The sequence below is a fragment of the Rhagoletis pomonella genome, unplaced genomic scaffold, assembly GCF_013731165.1.
Source record: "Rhagoletis pomonella isolate Grant_MI unplaced genomic scaffold, Rhpom_1.0 Rhpom_scaffold_00006, whole genome shotgun sequence".
NCBI classification, from domain to species: domain Eukaryota; kingdom Metazoa; phylum Arthropoda; class Insecta; order Diptera; family Tephritidae; genus Rhagoletis; species Rhagoletis pomonella.
In genome coordinates this window covers 15,650,455-15,674,386 of record NW_023458560.1, presented here as the reverse complement: position 1 = coordinate 15,674,386, position 23,932 = coordinate 15,650,455, and positions in this window count along the sequence as shown.

Below are 23,932 nucleotides of genomic sequence, written 5' to 3'. Positions count from 1 at the left end.
CGTGTCATACCCTACTAAAAATAAAATAAAACAAAATGAAATCATATTATGCATTTATTTTCTCTAGTACCCAATTCTTTTGTATTCCACTCTAGTAGGGCATACAAAAAAAAAAACGAAACTGTGTCACCGGTTGCGCGGCTGTACAGAAGTTGCGTACTTAGTTAAGTGGGAAATTTTATTTTATAAGCTAAAAGAGCTTCTTGACCCTTAAAGCGTGCACTACGGCTCAGTGCACGTTGCTGCTCTTGAAAACAACGCGCGCATGCGCAGCATCCCATGCGCTATTACCGGCTGCCACTGCTGTGCGCTCCTATACTCGTTAATGCAACGTCAAAGCGACGTCAAAGGCCACGCAGCTGCGCATGCATAAGTAGGTGAGTCGGCCGCTGCCACTCATTGGCTTCAAAATCGCCACCGCCTTGCGCAACGACAAGCCGGCCTGCAACACAGCTTCATCAGCTTCAGTTTCATCAGTCGACCTACCGACCGACAATCGCATCGCTAGAATTGAGGGCGAACCGGAATCGTGACTTGAATAACTGAATAAGCGTCGAATGCTGCCGCTATTTGTATTTCAAATTCAGTAAATATTCTACTAGCTAATTTACTTACTAACTTAGTTATCATTCTAGGGGCGGTGGCCTCTCGGTTGAATTTAGTTCAAGAACTGCACGTTTCAGCATTAATTCGAGTATGGCGAGCATATGTACATACGTACTATGTACCTTACATACTTAACTCAGCGGCAAAATAAATTCTGAGTTCATAAATAAGTCAAAGTGTCACCAACGATCAACGACAAGAGAATTTATGCAGTCTGCAATTGTAAAGACCGACAATAACAATTTCCACTATTTCGGCGACTGTGTGCCCCATTAGAAGAGTGTTATGAAGGTATGCGGCCATAGATTTATGACAATCTCAGAAAAATACATAAATATCGCATTTTTCTCCTCCCCGATTTCAAACAATTGCTGCCTAATTAACGTAGTGCTCATAATTTATTGCAACCGCCTCACAACAACTACGCCAACATTTATCATTGACCGTAAACCAGCGACCAGCGAGAAATACAACTAAGCTGGTATTTGGCAATTTTTATGCAATTGCCGCAGCAATGTACATATGTATGTATGTACGTATGTAGCTGTGTTGAGGAAATATAGAAAATTCTGTGACCGCACAGCCAAAAAGGCAAAAACAGCGGAAAAGAACGCGCCTATCTGATGGCAAATAGGTAAAGAAAGCTTCAAATGGCCTGCCTTGACTTCATCTGCGGCCTTTTTGTGCGCTTTGACTTGTTGCCGCCGACGCTGCTGTCGCCGGTATGGTAGGGTTGCCAATCGGCACATTCAAGTTTGCGATACTTACGAGAGATGCAACTAAAATATGCTGACTGCAACTCTAAATGTTTATACATAAACATAAGAAACAATTTTATATTATAGTTACGGTGACCATAAATATGGATTCAAAATGAAAGACAATTTTTCAAAAATATGCCTACATATATTTACGTAGTATAAAAATATCAAAAGAGTATTTATGATTCTAAATTCTTAATAAATTTTAAACTTAAAAAATGAATCACGTTTTCTTCATCGATATTAATCTTTTTACATGAATATTTATCAAAGTATAGAAAAACATATTATAATTACAATAGCTTACACGAAAAGTGAAAATCTTTAAAAGATTATTTTATAGGCAAATTTTTAGTCGTTCAAAACGAAAACAATACCCTTCTTTTTTTTTTTTTTGGTACTTTTCGCAGTTATTTGTCAAAAATCGACATCATGAATCGACGTAAACGACGAGTTACAAAGTGCCCTTTACAAAAATATATAATTTGTGCAGGTTGCGCTCCATAGTATCTACATTCCTAATCCGATTTTTATTATCTTTGGCTCAAAGTTTACTGTAATGATATATCTTCTTTATCGAATTTTTAAAATAATGAAACAAAAATAATCAAATGAAACTGCGTATTTGATTGAAAATCTCACTTTTTTCGATTTTGAAGACAAAATGCAAATGGTCGCCTGTAGCACTAATAATTTTCATTGAAGTCGCCACAAGTTATATATTTTGGGAAGAGGCAAGCTTAAGTCGCTTACGTTGATTTGGAGATTTTTTCATGAGATATTGAAGAAAAGCTACGAAAAGTACCAAAAAACACTTTTTTGAAAAAATCCATCCATTGTCCGATAATTTTAAAATAACGAATAAAATGCGGGACAAATGCAGGACACTTGGAAAAAATCAGTACATTTTCAGGTTTTTCAGGTTTGAAAAACTACGCAGGACCGACCTTCGAAAAACAGTACGGCCCTGCAAAAAACAGAACGGATGGTCACCGTAATTATAGTTCATAAATACATGTACGTGAGTATGTATGTATTTATTTATGATATGGGCGCTTGTATTAGTTTAGGGGTACTTTTTCAGCATACGCAACAATAACACCGGCTCAAGAAAATTGTGTTGCGTTTGTTACCAGACCCACCTACCGACATGTATTTCGACCCGCTGATTCCGAATACGAGGTCTGTTTAACTTGCACACCCTCAAAATTTCGAGAAAATCTCGAATTTTTGCAATTTTTTTGGTTATTTGCAATTTACTCGAAATGTTGTGGGTGTACGAGTCAAACGGACCGCAGATTCGGATTCAACGGATCGAAATACATGTCGTTAGGTGGGTCTGATTAAATGCACACACCGCCTTTTCTGTGTGACGGTGTAATCTAATTTGCCATGGTTTTTCATTAGATTGGTGTCATTCTTTTGTTTTTCTATTGCACTACCTACTGATCTTTTGATGAAACAAGCTAGCCTCTTTGATGCCATCGGACCACGTTAGGTTAGGTTGATGCGGCTGCCTTCATCCAACGTAGGAGTGAAGCACACTTAGATCCAATGGGTCCGTTGTGATACAAATTGAGAGCTCGAATTCCTAGAAGTAGAACCAGTTTATAAGGTTCAGAAAGCGCAGAAGAAGATAGATATAAAGGTGATGGTGAAATTAGCATCCATTTGCTCATATAAGGGCAGGACAGAGACAGAGGTACAGTTCCACACTATGGATTTCTTCCACGTTGCGGCAACTACTCCACAAGTCATTGACCGCAAACCCATTGCCTTCCCATTAAGTAGTGACCCGTAGTAGTACCGGTCACCCACCAGCTTTAGTAGAGCGCATTCTAACCGAATGAATGCGTCAGATATTTTCTTGTCGATGCGGTATTTTAATAGCTGCTTGGCTATCGGAGTATATAGTTACTGCAGGCAGCTTAAGAGAAGATTCCATAAGCCTGTCTGCAGCCTCTTTTATAGCCACGAGTTCTGCTTGGAAGACAATGCAGTGGTCTGGTAGCGTAAAGCAGAGTTCTAATGAGAGATCCCTCGAGTGCATGCCACTCCCCACTGATAGATTTAGTTTAGAGTCTTCTGTGTAGATGGCTTTGGAATTATCTTGGAGGCCCCAGACGAGTCGCCCATGAGTCCTACCATGAAGGGATAGGTGAGAGAATTTATTCTCGAACTCCATTGGTGGTGTTGTATAATCCGAAAACCTAAACGTGTCGGGGTAGTAGTTAGAATGTTGGTGTGACCGAATCTGGTGTCCTTCCAGTTTGACAGTGCATTTATTTTTACTGCAATGCAGCTCGCCTGTAGCTTCCAAAAAAGGTCTACGGGCAGAAAGTTAGCGGTGTTTCCATGGAACCTTGGTAAGCTTAGAATTTGTGCGCGATTTGTTATGTCCACCAGACTGTGGCTCATAGAATAATATGGGACGTACCACTGCTGAATAAATTCAGTGCAATATGTGGGGTTTGAAACCCCATTTCTTACCTATAGCCGTTTTGCATACGGATAGGGCGGAGCCGTTTGCTCCTCTACGTTGCGGTGCTCGGTAAGTTGCCTGTCCAAGATGGCGCTCAAGTATTGTCATCAGCCAAGACTGTATGGCTATTTTAAAAGATAAAAAACACGTATTTGTCGTTGACATTACTTCTTGAAGTTGACACACAAAAAGAAGGCAATACATAAAGTTGGCCCCTAGCAAATGATAATAATAATAATAATAGCAGATAGCTTCTCCTTCGATCTGTGGCGTGTGACTTGATGTTGTCGCACAACGGGGCAGGGTCCCACAGTTTAACGCCGACTCCGAACGGCGATTATACTTTACGTACGCAATTCATCAGGCATCTAAGGTTTGTATGCCCCTATTCGTCAAGGTCACTACAGAAAGGAGATACTAGAGAGTGTAGTCCCCTTCTTCTTATTTGGCGCTGTAACCGCCTAAGCGGTCGTTTCTCTTCTGGGTCAACTGACGCCAATTGGAAATGCCAAGTGAAGTCAAGTACTTCTCCACTTGGTCTTTCCATCGCAAAGGGGGCCTCCCTCTTCCTTTGCTAGAACCAGTGGGTTCCGAGTTGGATACTTTCATAGCTAGAGCGTCGGAGCCCATTCGAACGACGTGGCCAAACCCGCCGGCCGCTATATTTTAATTCGTTCCACTATTTCTATGTCGTTGTAAAGCTCATATGGCTTATCGTTCCATAATCTGCGGTACTCGCCGTCGCCAACGTGGAAAGGCCCGTAAATCTTCCGCAAAATTTTTTCTTGAGTACTCCAAGAGTCGCCTCATCGGATGTTGTCATTGCATTGCGGAGTACAATAGGATATACTTACGGTGACCATCCGTCCTGTATTATACGGGGCAGTCCTCTTTTTTCGTCCTTTGTCCTGGTAATTTATTTATTTCATACGGGACGGCAATTGTTCTGTATTTCTCCCGTATTCGGTACTTTGGCACCTTAACAGCTTATAAAAATGACATGCCTATGAACCAATTTTCATTTTTAAATTTGGACGCTTGTGATTCGAAGCACACATTGATGGCTGAGTGGGAACCCTATCTCAAAAAACTTTTCAGGAACACCCTATTTCAGAATTTGATTGAAGAATGCCCTATTTCAGAATTTTGTTGAAAAATACTCTATCTATCTCAGAATTTGGTTGAAGAACACCCTATTTAAGAATTCGGTTCAAAAACGCCTTTTCTCAAACGAAAATACACTGAAACTGTGCTGAGATAGGGCGCTTTTGAACTGGATTCTGAGATAGGGCGGCTTCCAGTCAAATTCTAAAAAAGGGCGTTCTTCAACCAAAATCTGAAATGGGGCAAAATTTTCTAACATAGGGCATTTACGAACTGGCTGGCGAGATAAGTCAATCTTCCAGGTATGTAGACAATTTTCAAACTTTGTGAAGAGATTATACGAAACTTCGGCAAAACATTTATTACTGATTGTATGAGGGATTGTATCTTCAACGTGAGAAACTTCAAATAAGATGCCTACCAGGAGAATATTGGAAAAGTATAGAAGTTCTCAAAGATGGATGAGTACGCTTTTTCAATTCAGCTCGGTCCGGATGCTATTCACTGAATTGTGCTTAGTCGAAATCCAAGTCTGAAAAAAGTCCGTTGAATACCACTTGTGCTTCAAAAGTAGAAATCGGACATTTTCATCATGTTTCCCTGCCATGTTTCCCTGTGCGGGGTAAAAATCCCGAGCACAAAGTACAAAGTTATGGAAAAATATTCAGCGACTGTGTGATGTTACAACTGAATATTTATGTGCTGCATTCACGAAATAATGAAATGCTTTTTTAACGCACTTGTGGAAAAAATTAGCAAAATTTTTTTTCCCCGTATTCAGCTGCCATAATTATGGTCACCGATCGTTGTGCTGGGTATTTATGTAGTTACAGTTGCACGGCTGTACTCAATCCCGACTCTTACGTCCTCGTGTAGCCTTGGGTCACGGCAGAAAGAGAGGGAGCTTCGGTGGGGCCACTCCGACTTATTCGGTTTAAGAGTTCACTGAAGAATGCAGCGTCTGTTTCCCTAGTAGGCGCGGCTTCAAGTGGGTGTCTGTCTTGGAGCAAGCGGCTCGCTGTATATAAATTCGTGTATTCTGCTTGCATTGAAAGTACATATGACTAAAACCCTTTTTTTCATAACAAAATACCAGAGAAAGGTTTATTATTAAATATGAACCGCAAAACCGGGAAAATTGTTTTAATATTTATTTTCAGACTCTTTTCACTTCATTCTGCGAAATTTTGGACCTTCCATCGTAGCATAAAAACATACACACGACAGCATTTCCGAGAACAACTTGGCACCTCAGACAAAGGAATGTTGAAGGGTAGGCAGAAATTAAGAAACACAAACTACATACCCAGAAAAAAATTCCACCGACAGACATAAGTGGCGCTGAGGCTGGTTGGCAAACCAGAAAATAGGAAAATAACTCAGTAAGCAACGGGATGAAGATTGCCAAATTCCCAAACTCGCAGAGGTCAACCGCAAGTGGCGTTGCTTTGTAAGCAATGAAAAACTTCTACCACCGCAACAACACAACAACAATTTGGCAACTAAGTTGGAACGAGAGGTGGCAAGTACTGCGGCGGGAGGAATAACACATGTATTTGCTTGTTTCCGCATGTTGTGTCAATTTCCATTTGTTGGCTGGCAGCCACAAAGAATGGACAGAAGTTAAATGAAAGAAGCTTGAGGAAAATTACCGTAAAAAGTTTCGAAAATTTTACGGCAGCGAAAATTTTGTGTCTTCTATTGGCAGTGGAAATAAATTATGACAATATAGCCACAAGCAGGGGTACTGAGAGACATAAATGTGTGATGGTGTTTATTTATGTATGTATTCATGTTTGAATGCACGTATCTTCTGCTCTTCAATGGGTTAATGTATGCAAGTACATAGTTATGCAGTTATGTGTATATGTTTGCTCCTAGTGGCTTCATTAGCCGCGTCAGTAACCGACAGCTTGTGAATTATGCAACAATCTAGCGAATTACGGCCTTCAATAAAGCATCTGACTTTTTTGTTGCTTTCAACACCTTTTTTGTTTGAATTTCTTGAACTCCTGACATTTTAACACTTTTGCGGTATGCTGTACCGAAACATGAATACTTTTTTGATGATTATTTGTGTAATGGAACTTATAGCCACATTAATGTGGGGCATTCCATATTAAAATGGACGGGGTTGACACTTCAAGTGTTTGATTGGTTTCACATTTTTAGGGTTGATGGACAAACATATATAATAAATAAATGCGAAATTTGAGCTTGATTAATACATTTTTAAAAACTTCAAAGCACAAAAACAAACACAAATCGATTTAATAGTTTTCCAACACATACACAAATCAAAATTGTCTATGAAAATAAATATTTTTTAAATTAATTTTTTTTGGTTTTTAATTTTCACATGCAAAATTTTTGATAAGAAATTAGTTTTTGAAAATATGCCATCTCAAAAAAAAATAAAAAAAAAACACAATGGTGGCTCTGAGTATTGCGCAATATTTAAGTGTAGTATTACGGGGTGCACTCTACAACAATTTGAGTTATGATTTTTTTTTTACACCGAGGTTGAGTAAAATTTACAAATTTTTAAATGTTTTTTTTTTTGATTTTTTTTAATATGTAGTTTTGTAGCCCATGCCGTTAATTTTAATTTTCTTTGAAAACAGTTTTGCGCATTTTCTTCCATAAGAAAAAAGTGCAAAAAGCCGTCAGCATAAAAAATATTAAAAATCAACGGAATTTTGCAGGAGCTTTAAACTTGCAGTTTATTATACTAATTAACTATTTAATGGGCTACAAAACTGCATACTCAAAACAATTCTAAAAAAATAAAAGATTTGTAAATTTGTAACGTACTAATTTTTCTCAACTTCGGTGTAATAAAAAATTCATAACTCAAATTATTGTAGAGTGCACCCAGTAAAACTAAACTTAAATATTGCGCAACACTCAGAGCTACCATAGTGATTTGTTTATTTTTTTAACGGCATATTTTTAAAAACTAATTTTTTTATCAAGAAATTTGTACGTGAAAAGTTTTTCAAGAAAAAAAATCTAAACAAATTTCTTTTCATAGGGCATTTAATGTGTGTATGTGTGATTTTCTTAAAAATTTTTTCCTCGCCTCGTTCTCGAGATCTTTGGATACTATTAAATCGATTTGTTTTTTTTTTGTGCTGTAAAGTTTTTAAAAATGTATTAGTCATGCTCAAATATCATATTTATTTATTATTTATGTTTATCCATCAACCATAAAAATTTGAAACAAATCAAACACATGAAGTGTGAACCCCGTTCATTTTGGTATGGAACGCCCCATACATACATACATATGTAGGTACATATATAATTAACAATTTATGTAAAAATATTTGATTACAGTGCATGCTGACGCAGACTTAAAACCGCTAGTAAATTCAACGAAGACAAGTTAGTCCTCTGACTTCATAGCTTCAATCATCGCTCACTGTAATCTTGCCTATGCATATGCGTATGCATCCACATCCACATGTAAAGTTTGTATTTGCTTGAGTATTTCTACTTAGCAATTTACTGTCGGCAATGCATCTGCAGTAACTTACATAAATAGCTATGTCCGCTGCATTACCTCATCAAGCCATAAGGAGGAAGCTGTTAGCATCACATCTCATATGCCTCAACAATCTAGCTTTATTAGGGTCCATGGAATTAGTGAAGTGATCATACTCTCACATACAATTGCTTATTTTACTAGCGCTTTTCGTTATTGCTTTGAATTTTTATCCTACTCACGATCTTTGCTACAGCTTTCTGCTCATAGCCGGTAGCTAAATTAGACAATTTATTTTAATTTATTGTTCGTTCATTTTTTAAATAGACAGGTTTTCATTAAGATAATTATATGGTAGTTGCCACGTTAAACGATAGCAGCTGGATAAATCAAATATGTATAAGATCAACTGACGTGCACATTATTGCACGATTTCGAAAAATATGTTTTTTTTTGACCGGGTCTGCCGTTTTACGATGAAAACACAGGCATTTAGTCTAATGTATTATTTTATGCTGGAGTTAAGTACAGCAGACTACCATGCTCGGGCCTCGATGATATAGATCAGCCTTAGTCCGTTATCGGATGTTTGCGGTGACACCTATTTATATATGCACAAATAAAAATATATTTATTTTTTTTATTGTTCTACTGGAATAATCAAAACACTTCCTTAGCAAAAGTTTAATGATTTTCGGATTGCTTTAATTTAATGTGGGTGGTACGTGAGAGTAATAAAAACTGAGATCTGGTGAGTAAGTAATAACGTATGCGGAATGAAATACGGACAATTTCTAAGCAGATTTAAAAAAAAACTGGTAAACACATCAGTTTTTAATTTTTCTCTATGATACTTAAAAAAAAACCTTATTTACAAAGGAAATATTGGCTTTAAAGAAAGCACTAGGAGGAAAACCCTTGAGTGCGAAAAAACATGTTTCACATAGCAGCGAAATGAGGCCGCCACAAGAATCATAAATTGCTTGATCTCTCTGCAAAATCACAGCGTATAATGACAATAAAGTGCAAAGTAAGCGAAAAAACATTAGAGACTATGCAAGATCCAGGGATGTAGTGAAATATGTGTAAGCCGCTATACCCAAGATTTTTAAAACGTTGAAAACGAAAATTAAAAGCGACTATGAGAGCTTTCCCAAAATTTGCTTGCACCACATTAATTTCAGTTTTTAAAACGGATCAAGGAAATATTTTTCGTCATCCCTTGTCAAATTTGACGTTGAGGAAATTTACAAAGGATCAAGGATTCGTTTCGTAATCGGAAACAACAACAACCAAAAAGGAAATATTTTTCATTGGGGACCCATAAAAAGGCACCTAAATGTAACTCTGAACTATTTATCTTCTGAATGGCTAAAAACAAAATAAGTCAAATTGGCACCATAAAGTCCCCAAATAATATTTTTAAAAAAGGCCTTCGCACTATGCCTGAAAACTTAAGCAGGCAAATCGTTATGGACATGAGTCTTTTTTATAAAAATGTTTCTGGGAAATTTCGAAAATATCTATGTGAGTGGGAAAACAATATTTGTTGCATCCGAAAGTATACCTGTTTCTCTTTACTGCATCAGTTCGTATTTCATTCCGCATACGTTAGAACGGAGTGCTTGAGGAAAAAAATTTTCCCTTTGAAGCAAAAGCATTGGTGTATCTTCTTCTTTAAGATGAGATAGTAAATGCCGAAGATATGACGACAAATGAAAAAGGGGACACCTCTAAGTTCGGTAAAAAGAGGTAAAACTGCTGCGAATCGAAATACTTCCTCAGAAAAAGTTGACTAATTTTTGGCGAACTTTAATTTACCGACATAAGTACCACGTAAGGAGAAAGTGACGTCTGTTGGATAATACGGTGTTCACATGAGGCGATTTTACCCGCAACTTTTAGTTGAAAGCAACAATCGCCTGGTGTGAACGGCCTTTCAACTAATCGCCTCTAAAATTGCCTGGAAAATCGTATTATGTGAACACCGTATAAGTACCAAAATGCGGTGTTTTCAATTTAGCAATTTAGCGCCCGCTGTGGCGTAGTGGTAAGCAGTGCGCGCTTCCACTATTCCACTACGCAGCGCCTGGGTTCAAGTCCTGGTCAAAGCAGCATCGAAAAAATATTTAGAAAAAAGGGTTTTTCTTAACAGCGGTCGTCCCTCGGCAGGCAATGGCAAACCTCCGAGTGTATTTCTGCCATGAAAACCAGCTTCTCATAAAAATACAATCGCCGTTCGGAGTCGGCGTAAAACTGTAGGTCCCACCCCTTTGTGTGACAACATCAAGGCGCACGCCACAAATCGGAGGATAAGCTCGGCCAAACACTAACATATGTGTAAACGCCAGTCTATTATTATTATTAATGTACAGAAATCGCATCGGATCGGCATCCACTGGTGTCTTTTGCAGAAATTGAAATGAAATCGAAGAAATTATAGTAAACATGAGAGTAGTTACTGATTTATCGAAGATTTCGCCTTTCTCCAATTTATCGTTATATGGGATGTGGGTGTGGTTATTGTCCGATTTTAAAAAACTTTAACTGTTTAATATGTTTTACCAATACTAACAATTGTGCCAAGTTTGGTAGAAATTGGTGGAGATTTTACCGACATATACATACATATAGTCACCCTTATGCCAGAAGTATGGATGTGCAAATTTACCCAATTTGAGTTATTGGCTGACTTGATTAACCGTTGGATGTTCTATGTTATACCAAAACCCAGAATACCTAGCGGACATGGAAACCACATACATATTTTGCAACGTCATTTACATGAATGTGAAGTTAGGTATCATGAAAAAAAAATTTCAAACTTGAATTTAATTTTTACACATTCATCCTTTTGGCATACGGGTGATATAAAGATAAATTGGAGGGGCTACGCCTGTTTTCCAAAAATTTATGAAATTATTTTGTTATAATTCTGATATCATGTTATTAATATAAAGCTGTGTATAAAAAACCATTCAACATTTGTATTCACTTTTTTTACTTTTACGTTCGTGATTCAAGAAATCAACTACTATTTACAACAAAGTAAGTACATACATTAATTGGGCACGACCAATGGGCCAATTTCTATTTTATTGCCATCTCACTATTCGCATTATTAAGTCATCAGTGGTACTGACATTTCGACAACCAGCAGTGCCAACAACACTCAACTACCGCCAATCGAGAGTACAAAAGAATTAAGGTAAGCTGACCCAGCTAGTCACAAATATGCGCAAGTAAAAATAGAAAGATATAAAAATTAGATTCTATCTTCTAAGCCTTTCGCCAATTTCCCAAGGCAAATAAAACCGTAATCGGTGCGAAATTAGGTCATACCATGCCATTAAAGCCACCAAGCTTGCAAACTAGTAGCTGCCGAATAATGGTGTAAACGCAAGCATCATAACTAGTAAAATTTCCACACAATGGCATAAACAACATTATGTTAGTTAACTTTTATTACCTTCGTTTGCAGTTCGTCAAAATTGTTGTATTTTTATGGCACAAGCATCTTTTGTTTTTACGTCTATGTGGGTACGATACGATTTTCTACTCACAATTTGTTCTAGATAATTGTTTTTTTTTTTTCTTTCAAAGAACGAATTTGTTTTGCTGTTGCAATGTTAATTTTTCATTTTTAATGCTATTTTAATGTCTTCAGTGGGAACTCCCACAATTTGTGTGCACACTATTTTCCACCAGCCAGCCTGAGTGTAATTATGAAGCGTGGCACAATAAATATGTTGCTATAATGACAAATTCTTAGACAAGTTGTTGGCACGATGGGAATGTGTCCCATGCGGTGAGCATTCTTTGGAGACATACACACAAGTGGTCACCGGAATAGAAGCACGTGGAGAAAATTAAAAAGGAAAATCAACTTTCTAGTACAAGCTTTGACGAGGCATAGGTATGTACATTAGGGTGGTCCAAATATGCATGAGGAAAAGTTAAAGTCGGTGTTTTAATACTCACACCCCCTAGGATTTGTTTAAATCTAAAAAAATATACCCAGTTTATTTAATTTCGAAATCAAAAAATATTTAGAGGTCGTTCAAAGCGCTCAAAGTTTTCCACGTATTTTATACTAGCAAATACCCGTCGTGCTTCACTGCGCCTTAAAAGTATTTTTGTGTTTTTATTCCCTCCCAAATATCTTATGGCCTCATTCTTAAAAAAAAAAATAATAAATTTAAAGAGCTTTATGAAGGGAGATTTTCAAAACAAATTTTCCTTTTATGAGGCTTTTTTTTAATGTGGGAGTTAATTAGCATCGTATTAGTATAGGCTTTCTCCAGGAAATTTAATATATAATTTTAGAAGTTCAGTCTACTATACATGGGATATGTATATATGTTTTCTCTTTAAGGGTGTACTTACTCAATATTTACCCTATCTTATCAATTTAGCTTAATTAAATTTTTCAAATAGGTGGCAACCCGCTCAAAAAATATGTTCGAAAGAAAACTTTCTTAAATCTCTTTATTCTAACACCAGTATTTTAATATTTCATTTATCTTTTCAAATTAAATTAATAAAATTTTTCAATTACCTACCAATCACATATTTTTAATAGTAAAAAATGGTTAAATAAATCATGCGGTATTATTGTTGAAAGTATCCTGAAGAGAAATAAAATTTTCCGATCGAAATTATTGATTTTCAAAAATTCTATACCATTTGCATGACATTTTTCCCCTTGTTAAATACATGGAAAACTTTGAGCGCTTTGAACAACCTATAAACAATTTTTGATTTCAAAAAAAAAAAAAAAACAAGACTGTAATTTTTTCGTTATAGAACAATCTAAGATCGTGAGAGCATTAAAATTGCGACTTAACTATTATTGCACCACCCTAATATACAATATGAAGATATGTCGTCTTATTTCGCGCATTCCTACCATCTCTTTTTCCCCGAAAATCCAAGAGATGTTGTCAAATATGCAAAAATAAGCACGCAAGTCCAATATATGCAAAAACCAACCAAAATTTCCAGATATATGCAAAATAAGCCTTTTCAAGCATTTGCTTTGATTTGCCAGCCTTGATCACTATCATTGCCTTTCCATTACCATTATCATTACGAATACCATTTTCATTACCATTACCCATACCAGACTTGAGTAAATAAACAAATTTAGGGTATGGTTAACTTATTTTAATGACCCATTGTGTTCTTATCTTCACACACAACACCGGCAAACGAAAATTGCTGCATGGCACTTTTGTGCAACGACGTAATTTTTGAACATACTCTTCTTGTTTGAGAACCGTTAGAGTTGCCGTGATACTGGCTCACAAAACTTGGCAGCAGTGATCGGACTTAAACAAATTTTTGTGGTAGAATCTACAAAAAATTATGGTAGATTTCAAAAGAATGTGGTAGATCTCGGGTTTGGGATAAAACTTTGTACAAAAATTAAAACAACTTCTGCAAGGTTTCACCTAAATTGCAAACATTTTAATTAGAATCTAAAATAAAATTAATTTTAGTATAATAAAGTGCAAGACTGAAGTTGCTAAAAATTGCGTTGAGTTTTGCAATTTTTTCCCTGGGGAGTTTCGATCATATTTTGAAAGATTTCTGCAACCTTGCGGAGAGCTGCCAGCTTTTCTTTTTATCACATCACGATGCAGCGATCAAATGTGGCTCGTTCCAGAAACCGCTACGTGATATTTGCCGATTTTGACAATTCTCAAGTAAAAGTAAACAACGCTTTAGATGCACTGAAATTTTCTAATACTTTCACAAAAATCGCCGGTTTTTATCATTTTCGCTATTAATTCTTTTTATAAATCATATATTTTGCAATTTAACACAATAAAGCCACGTTTCCTGTCGAACAATTGGATATTGAGAAAATTTATTATTTTACAGTTTATTTTATCCTCCCATTCTGCCTGTTTCTAGTGTTCAGTGTTGGAAAATTTTTGCTCTTAAACTTAAGAAAATTATGTCGAGCAAAAATAAAATTACTCAAAAATGCGAATATGTGGTAGATTTCAGACCTTGTGTGGTAGATGTGGTAGATGCTCAAAAAAGTGGCAGATCTACCACATTGTGGTAGAAGTCCGATCACTGCTGGGCAGTGGCACGAGCGCGAAGAGTACATAAGTACATACATAAGTACATATCTACACATACACACATTTTCCAGCGCAACTATCTGTTCAGCGCTTTTTTACCAACTAACTGTTAAGCATTTGTAATTTTAATAAAGTCAACCTTTTCATGATGCATCTTACGGTTACTATTTTAAGTATTACTCTGGATATTCTCATCATAAATCGATTAATATAAGTGTAATTCATTTTAATCAAGTGCTTCAAAAGTTAGACGAGGAATAAACATGAAATAGAAAACAAAAGAATAAGCTGGGTTTAAATTAAGTTGTTCAAGTTGTAAATTTTGAGCAGAGATTTTGAAAGTTGAACTCACTTAATTGGGACGTTTTAAATCCAATGGCATCCCCCGTTTTACCAGATTGGCTCCGCTTTTCGAGATAACTATTTTATAAATAACTCCCTCAGTTTTGAAGTTATTTCACTAAAATTTTGCAAATAACGGTTTTTTAATATTACCTTAATTACTACTTAAAATTATCGCAATGGGTGCACTTGGACGTATAGCTCCAATACAACTGATTACTCAGATATGTGTTTTTGCGCTATAATTCTAACTTCATATCTGATTAATAAATTGTATGCGTGCTATATGTTAAAGTGAAACTTAAAACAACGTCTCTGGACAATCAGTTGTATGTGAGCTAGATTTTAGAGTGAACCGATTTCAATGATTTTATGAGATAGTGAAGGAAATATTAAAATACAAGCGTGTGCAAAATTTTAGTAAAATATCTTCAAAACTGAGAGAGTTTTTTTTATAAAATACATATTTCAAATTTAAGCAAAGTTTCAAGTACCGCTAACTCCAAAAGTGGAGACAATCGGGCAAAACTGCGAACGCCATTGAATTTAATGGGCTCCAATTAAGTAAGAGCAACTGTCAGAACCTTTGTCGAAAAAAATTTGATTTGATACCACGCTAAGTAATTTTTAGCAAAAAAAAACCCATTTCAACTCTCATATAAAAAAAAAAATATATATATATCTCATGATCCACTGATCGAATCTTAACGAGATTAGTATGGGACCACTCTGAGGTACCACCTTTCCGATGCAAAAAGAATTATCGAAATCGGTTGACGTGGTCCAAAGTTATGCGGTAACATACATAAGAAAAAAAAAAAAAATTCCGACGAACTGATAACCTCAGCCTTTTTTGGAAGTCGGTTTAAAAGTAGGTACTAAACCGGGATTTTTACACACGTCTATAGAACATTTTTTTGAAGCATTTTACAGGTATATGCAACGTTATAAGGAGTAGTAGTTATAAAAATATTTAGATCGTTTCGACGTATTTTCCAAATGTGCCTTCAATTCAAATATTTTTGGAATAAAAATTATGCTCAAGATCGCAGAAGTTTTATCTTTAAAAGTTGGTTTATTCTAAAAGCACACCTCTTGCTAGGATATGAAATTATTCCTAATTGTTTGTAGAATACAACACATACTTAAGAAGTTCTTAAAACTAAATTCTTCAAAAACTGTACGCGAAAATTACATAAAAAAATTCACTTGTTTTCATTATATTTTTAAATTTAAACACCTATACTTCAAAAGTTATGCAGCAAATTGATCCAAATTTTTTTTGAGGCTTCAAGTATACGTCAATGAATTATATCCAAACGCCACCAACAGTGTAAATAAAGCTAAATAACACCAAGGTTACCTGTTTTTTAGATTTGCCCATAAATGCATAAACACCATAAAAAGTGTTATCTACCTCCACTTGTCCTACTCCGCCAACGCAGTCTTGTGCTAATTGCGGGATAGTGCGAAATGTTTACTCCTTGATAAATATAAGTATATTTCATAGACAACCAGAATATAGAATGCCTGAGAGTGTTTAGCTATGAATGTGTAAGAAATTTCATAAATAAAAATTTATGTATTTAATTCGGTGACTATTGTCAAGAGGCCCTGTTCATTCTCGTTCTGCTGGCTGGTTGTCAACGGTGCTGGTTGTACAGCGTACGTAAAAGTGTGTGGGTGTTGTGCGATGTTCTTAAGCTGATTGCTGTACTACCAGTTGGCATTGCAACAGATTTGTTGTGCTCCAATTGTGCAACTAATTTGGTATGACACGAAGCAGGAAACACAGAGTCACAGAGGAAATAGAAGGCGAGGGTGTCGATAGTAGCAACATGCAAAACTTTGTGCAAGACCAGTTGTCATCACACTCACGAGTGGGTTTATGTGTCATGTAACGTGAATAGCAAGTAAATTTTTGCAAAATGCATATTTATAAATGAATGTATGCCTGTTTGTAATACTTTGTTTTAACCTTGAGGGTTTTGAGCACGATATGCTTATGTACAATCTTCTTTCCACAGTTTGGAGTTACATATGTGGGGGTACACATATCTATGTCTACAAACATACAAGTGTATGATGGCCTAGTTTATTACTATTCGCTTTGGTCGCCCTAGCTTTGTTATATATCGGACATCTTTCTCATTTTATACGGCGATATTCCCGGGCATACCATCACTGACAAAACATTTGCTAGAGGTTTCGAATATGTTCTTATTCAATTTTTGCATGGAAGATTAGCGTGGGCCAAAACTGCGCTTTTTTAGAATTTTGATTTGTAATAGCAAAAATATGGTTCATTATACTCAAACAATAAATTTGTTTTGTGAAAAAATCAATTTTCCTGAACAATTAAAGTGACCATAAAAATATTCGTGCCATCTTTTACAAACCCAGCTGAGGTTTTATTCTCATTCGGTTGCATTAAAGCTTCTGTTATTTAAATAAATATATTTACTTTTAATTCTCCCTGGGTAGTTCCACAATAAGTTATCTTTAGCTCAATATGGAAAGGGCTTAGCTCCTTCTATTTCGAAATTCAGCTTTTTATACAAAGGCCTAATATAGTTTTTACCATGTTCGGATCGACAAGGAAAACACTTTGAAAACGAGTTTTGTGGGTTGTGGGCTGGAAGCTCTTAGAGCTGCTAAAAAAACAAACACAACTAAAATCTTTTTCTTTTATTGCCTAATATTAATATTCGATTAATCGCCTTTTTTCTAAAACTGATTTTCGAATTATTCGAAAAATTGTAATTTGAAAAAAAAAATGGCTCCCGATTTTGCAATTAAGAAAAGCCGGATAAACCGGGTTTATTTTTCATAGTTTTCATACAGTGAAAATGTTCACGTTGTTAATAAAACTATTAATGTAAAGTATAGCTTTGATTTAGAAAAGAGCAAGGCAAAATAAGTTCAAAGTTTTTGTTAGATCAAAAGTAAAACAAGAATAAATTAGAGAAATATTCTCGTTTGGTTTTATTTTAACTTTTGTATTTCTTTTCAAATAGCGGTCGCTCCTCGGTAGCTAATGGCAAACCTTAGAGTGTACTTCTGGCATAAAAAAGCTCCTTCAGAGGTAGAGTAAAGATGTAGATCTCTCCATTTGTTTCACAACATCCAGAAGCAAACCCGAATTGGAGGAAAAGCTCGGCCAAGTACATAGAAATCGTTTAAGCGCCAAATATGCATTTATTGAAATCAAATATGATATACTGTTCATCCCCAAATAACTCAGGATATAGTTTTAAAACTATTTAGGAGGTTCCCTTAAATTTTAAAAAGCCTTGAAAACTTCGAAAAACTTAAAAGCTTTATTGAGAGGTCAAGATTTATATGAAAAGAAAAAACCGCTTTGTTCGTTAAAAAATCCGGTTTGTTCGGCAATATATCGAATAAACTATTGCAGACACCGATTTGAATTAGTGGAATATGAGTTTTCAACAGTTTTGAACGAAAACTGATTTTCGTTTGACAAATTTTACATGGCCGAAAACACAAGTTTTAGGCCGAAAACCAATTTTAACTTCGAAAACCTTCGAATCTGCTACATCAGTAAATTAATTTCAGTGTTTATTAAAACCTAGGATTTTGAAGAAATTCCCAACTTAAGAACACTACATTTTTAAAGTGTTGTAAGTACTCTGTGAAGACACAATTTTTAGGTGGGCTGTCCCCATAAACGGAGTTTCAATGATAGAATATACTGTTCTACAGTCTCGGTTAATTTAATCCCCGCAAAGTTTAACCAAAAATAGTGCATTTTTTTTAGTTCAATTCACCGGAAATCACTGAGTGTCTTTTTGCGAGACCATCTGTTCTTCCGCTGGTACTTATATACTCGACTTTCCATTAGGGTGTGAGATAGATTATTTTTTCATACCTGTGAATATAAATTGTATGTAAAAAGTTTATGAAACTTTATGTACGCAGGTATGAAAAAACTCGTAACTTCTACAGTTTTGGTGTTTCCATAGTACCCTTTGTGAAAAACCATCTCACAATATTTGCATTTGAATTTGGCATCAAGCAAATATGCGCCAGGTGATCCATTTATAACTACTCCTATTGGTACAAGTGAACGTAATTACTTGCTATTATTAAAAAGCTGTAATTTATAAGAATCAATTTTTTTATGATCAAAATTACATTAAGAGTTTTACATTTCTGATCAAAGGAAAAAGAAATCTGATAAAAAAACTTATTAAAAGTTTTTATGTATCTTGTGTTTATCATCAAACATATTACTGACATAATTGGCTAACAAAAGTGCCAATAAATTATATAGTGTACCAATTAATTGCATGTGCACACACTCTTAACGCCCAATTAAAACCAACTGATCTTTCATGTCGTAAAATTAAAAATGCGTTGGTATTATAGGCAAATGAAATTGCTCTACAAATCTTAAGAACAGAGGGAATGTGCGGAGTGGTCAGAAAAAAATCTGGCATCCGATTTCCTTAGATTTTATTGACTGTAATTGACAATTTTATTACCCGAAGATTAATCAGACACAAAACCTCAACAACAATTTCAGATCGTAAAATTGTAAGTTTGCAAGTTTTGGTGTCTTCTTGTTAACCACACATTTGCCCGATTTGCAAATGTAATACATAAGCGTGCGCATATGTAGGTCTCACAAGAACACACCGTCAGACTACAAAAACTAAAGACTTAAGAAACAAACCTACGCCGTCAATTTGCCTTTGTGAGAGACTGAGTAAACCGAACAGTTCAATTTATTTAAATTAGTGTCTGCACATTGGATGTGGTAGGGAAATATTTAGTTACAAGCCGTAAAATTCGCACGTAATTTAATCTAAACGTGCAAGCAATTTGTAGTCGCATTTAAGTTTTCACTTTGAAGTAATTTTTTAAATCACAGTTAACGGAAATGCACAACAAGACGAGACCGCCTGTGGTAATGTACTCAATTTTCGAACAGTCGTTGATTGACGGAAATCAATTCGTTTATTCAACACGCCTTAATCACAGAGAATGCTAAGTGGTACAAAAAATGAAAATGAGTAAAATGCAAACATAGCGTAAATAGACAGAGAAGGAAACTTTTGTATATTTTTAAGAAAAGCGGTCATCGGAGAAACATGATGAGGCTTATAGTGCGGCAAAATTCAACGACATAAAAGTGAACTCATTTAGTGACATAAATATTAGAATCACGTATACATAAATTCGCGTATGTGCGTAGCAAGCGACACCAAATGCTGTGTGAAGCAGCACAGACCAAATGACTTCGCATGCTAAATAATCCAGAGGAATGCGTGGAATTAGTGCAGTGACAGCTGCTGGACGCGCCAACCAAGCAGCAGCCGCGTCCATGGTGTCAGTCGCCATCAAAAAGTCGTAAGAAAGCGATTTGCGCTACAGCAGCGAGTCAGATTAAAGTAGTTGGTAAAACATTAGCGATTGCTGCTTTTCAACAGCTGGTAGCGTTAATCTATTTTTTTTTTTTTTTGTTTTTACATCAACTATGAATTTTCGTTATATGTACATATCTGACATTCGCTACTGAGCACCAACTCGTTACGCCGCGCTAAAAAGTATATGCATGTATGTATGTATATACGCCTGTATGTTTTTGTGCACATCGATCGTCATAAATCGAAATGAATTTCAATTCGGATTCAGGTCACTGCTATGTTGACTTGGTATTTCGTTCAGGCGCATGGCTGCTGTTCCAGTTATTAATGTCCAAGTGATGAAAATATAGTATTTATCCTGTTCTATGGCTAGGAACAAATTCGAAGAGTAGTAATTTGTGCCAGTGGAATTTATTGGGAGTACACAAAATTTCACTTTTAAATGCTATATAAGATCGGATGTTCGGTAAACAGCTTGTAAAGTGGATATAAAAAGAAAAATAAAAACTTCACCGCATTTAGTTAACCAAATAGTTGGGTATTTTTAATCAGTAAGCATCTCCAATGAGAATGAAATCCTTTAAATAAAAAGGAGAATGTGAAGATAACATTTTTTTTATTATGAAGTGAAAATAATTCTTGAATAACCATTTGTAATTTGATGATGCTACAAACATACATATGTACATTGTACATACATATGTAGCTTCAGATTATAAAATAAATATATGGGTTTTGCTTTCGGAAGTCATCTGATAGATATTAATGATCACGTCAATTATACTGCGAGCAAAATAGTAACGAAGTTATACTTCATGCGACGTACGTGTAAATTCTTAAAGATTAAGTATAAAATAATGGTATACAGATTTATAATAGAACCCCTACTAAATTATTGCCCAACTATATTATTCATAATTAAATAATGAAAGCCATATTTATAAATTGCAAAAGCATCAGAAGCGAGAAATGAGATTTATTCTTAGAAAACGATATGACACCCCAATCAGAGACATGCTGGCGGCCCTCAATTGGTTAAGTATTAGGCAAAAACATTTCTATTACACCAGTGCTGCTCAACATTTTTATATTGAAGTGAAATCACAATACATCTGTGTAAACTGAGATTTTTTGTAATTTAAATGAAGCTAAGAAGTACAAGTTTATTTTTATTGTACGATTAGTGAATGAAAATTGTTAGCAATGGGAGTCCTTACATACATATTTGTGAACAATACAGTTAAGAAATGATAGCGACCTAGGGGTCCGAAATTTAGTGGGAGGAATCCTTGAACATATTTACAACATATTGCAAGCTCAAATTTTACATTTTCATTCGTATCATTGGGATACTACTCGCATATAAAAGTCCCATTTTAAAGCGTTAATAAATAATAGCACCATTGCAGCAATATGCAATAAAATTTAAGGAGGGCACCTTAAATCAAGCGTAGACAGGAGATAAGAGTCTCTCCAACATTAATTTATAATTTTGTTTTATTTTTTGCGCGAAGTTTGCCGCACATTTATTGGCATTTTCCGTCAAAGTCACGAAATTTATTTTTTCTGCAATCCGACGTTGGGAGAATATCTGCAATCCTATCAATTTTAAGCGGTGTGATGCCCCCAGGGACGTTGGGAGAATATCTGCAATCCTATCAATTTTAAGCGGTGTGATGCCCCCAGGGACGTTGGGAGAATATCTGCAATCCTATCAATTTTAAGCGGTGTGATGCCCTCAGGGATCTGCGTTGGATTCAGATTGGAAATCAATCATTTTCTATATCCTCTTTGGAAATTTTCAAAAAGTTTTGATGGCAATATTTCGTCATTCGTTTAATAATTACAAAGCACAACATACACTAGGTATGCTTCGCACTCAAAATTTCAAAAAAGATCTCGCGCTTCCACACTTTAATGAACGCCATGTGTTTTTTGTGTTAATAAATTTCGTTTTCACGTTCAGTAATTACGAATGTTAAATCAATTTATAATATAAATTTTTGTCAGTGCTGACATATTTTGTATTATTTTTTCATTCTATAATTGTTTGTGTAAATTTGTACATTTTATTGGAGTGCCTTAGCTTAATATGCGAGGGCGTTTGCTTTGCCTTTCCATATGAAACTCAGGCACTTTCATACGAATTGTGTTTACATATATGTCAGGGCATACGGGAGGGCGATACATTTTTTTTTATATTTAAAGTGTAGATTTGTATATGTGCCTATACTTTAGGGCAAAACAAAAACAAATTTGCTACAAGTGCTTATGGAGTGAGCAGCTCTGTATTACACTATAAAATTCGTTAAAAAACCTGCCAGAATATTTAAAAGGTAGAATAAAGTATGGCAATGATATACATAACAAAAACACCACTAAAAAAACCACTTTAACTTACCCATGTTTAAATGTGAGTCTGATAAGAGTAATCTCTATTATAAGGGTTAAAATGTTATAATGAATTACCTAACAGTATTACCCAATGTAAAAACATAACTGAATTTAAAAGAAAATTATTTGCATACTGTAAGACTGTTTCAATATAACTAATGTGTTCTATCTCTATCCTCGCTAAGATCCTGTTGCCATTTACTTTTGTCCCGTGAAATTTTAAATGAATGTATATAAATGACTTCCCTTACAAATAGTCATATTTACTAGGCTTAAGTATTGCATTTTTAATACTAGGTTAAGCTTATAATTAAATATTGTTATGATCAAGGTTCAAAAGAGCCGTAAAAAATAAGTAAATAAATAAATAAATAGTGATTTGAGTATCTACCAAGGTATATGGCTTGAAAATAAGTACGTGGGTTCTTTGTTTGGATTTACATAATTTACACAACATATGTGATCTGATTTTGTTTTAGTAAAGGAGTGAAAATTATGTGTCCGAGTAAAAACTGTCGAGTCATGCGACAATTAGAACTAATTGAGAATTGCCCATATACCTGAATATAGAAATTCTAAATAATTGTTTCATTGAAAATGGAACTAGAAAATTTGTATTACTTTTATATCTCAATACTGCAAAATTTTCCAGAAAATTACTTAAAAAAAAGAAAACCGTTTAATGTAGCAAGTTACTAAACTTTGTCTAAATCAGTGAATAGACTAAATATCGTCTTCATTCTCTTACGGCATGTTTAGGAAAAGTGCAGACCTCACGAGTTTAGGCCGTAGGGACAGATGGTTAGTGTCGTCGTGGCATCGGATTCAAATTGGATTCAAGAGTTTAACATGCTACAACATCCAGAATAGAGCCGTTACACAGTATCGTCAGCCTCACGAACCGATAGGTGGGGCAGTCTCCGTTAGTGTAATTCACGGGGTGAGAGTTGACGAAGACGTTGATTGATTCTCGACGAATGGCCTGTCCATAATGGGTTATATTTTTATAGTCGGTCTGGCTCACTGAATGGATGGATTACCCTTCCCAATTGAGTGTGAACTTTTCACTCCTTTTTTTCTAAAATAATTCGAATTTATTTTGCTTTATTTATTTCTAAATTAAAGCTATACCTATTTTTTGCTGTCATATTGTAATTTCGGCCTTCATTTATGACTAATAGCAAGTGTTACTGTAGAAAAAATATGTAAAAATCAAACCGGTTTACCCGTTTTTTTCTTAATTTGAAAATGAGGCAACTGTTTTCTTTTTC